Source organism: Castor canadensis, chromosome 4 (assembly GCF_047511655.1).
Source record: "Castor canadensis chromosome 4, mCasCan1.hap1v2, whole genome shotgun sequence".
NCBI lineage: Eukaryota > Metazoa > Chordata > Mammalia > Rodentia > Castoridae > Castor > Castor canadensis.
Genome location: NC_133389.1, coordinates 140,838,136 through 140,839,481, shown reverse-complemented (window position 1 = coordinate 140,839,481; position 1,346 = coordinate 140,838,136).

Below are 1,346 nucleotides of genomic sequence, written 5' to 3'. Positions count from 1 at the left end.
GGTTATTAAGGACACGTTTTCTATCTTGGTTAGTTCCATGCCATTGTTAATGGATCAGTCAGAGTAGGATGATGCCAAGCTGATCAACACTCCACCCCCAGAATTTACAAGGCTAGAAAGATGAGAATGAATGTAGATGAGAATGGGAATTCAAAAAAAGTCATCAGATGACAATGACCACTTGACTAACAAGATGAAAGTAAATAAGAATGAAATTATAATCACATACTTTTGTCTGAAAAGTTATCTGTGCAATGACAGAATTTCAAAGGTATGGCTTAGCAGGAATTCATTCAAAAATCTGACTGTCGCATCAGTCTCAGGGCTTCATTTCACCTTTACCATAACAGCTTCCAAATATATGTCTCCAGCCCAGACCTTGATTCATAGCTTCAATCTGACAGGTCAACCAAGTCATCTTCTCAGAGTAAGATGTCTCAAAGTTTCCTTAACTTGACATGCCCAAGATTAGACTTGGAAATCACCTCTTCCAAGTTGATTCCATCTGTTATGCTAGTAAATTTAGGACACATTATTGAAACCTCCTTATCCCTTTCCTCTCTACCATCATCTCTAACTTCTCCACATCCTGTCCATTCTGACTCCTAGAATTTCAGAATTTGTGACTCTTTCATCTCCATTACTATCTTAGTAGCCAATGGGAACAGTATTTTTCACCTGCATTATTTTCATGGTCTAACTTATCTCAATATTTCTATTTTGGCCCTCTCCAACCCATTTAATATACCAGCCTGAGTGTTATTTTATTTTTTAAAATTTATTTTTATTTATTTTTTAATTGTTGCACTGGGAGTACATTGTGACATTTACAAAAGTTCTTACAATATATCATAGCTGAATTTATCCCATCATTCTCCTTTATTCCCTCTCCCCCCATTACTGGAATAGTTTCGACAGATCTCATTTTCCCATTTTTATACATAAGTTCATAATATCTCAATGAGTGTTATTTTCAAAACACAAATTTGATTGTCTTATACCACACATCCACCCCCACATTACATTTCTCCAATGTCTTTCCGTTCTCCTCACATATAAATCAAAGTGATGTCTTAGTACTTTTTTCCAGCCTTGTCTCTTAGCAATCTGTCTCTTCTTCTCTGTACTCCAGTCTATGGGCTTTCCTTCAGTTCCTTGAACACTGTGGAGTTTCCCAACACAGAGCCTTTGCTTATGTTGTTCCTTCTTTCTGAAATGCTCTTTTCTCCTGTTCATCTGGTTAATGTACACCCATACTTCAGATCTCTATTAAATTGGCACTTCCGGAGGCAGCCCTTCTTCACTCACCAGACACTTAAGTGTTTCTGTCCCTTTCCTTTGGTGCT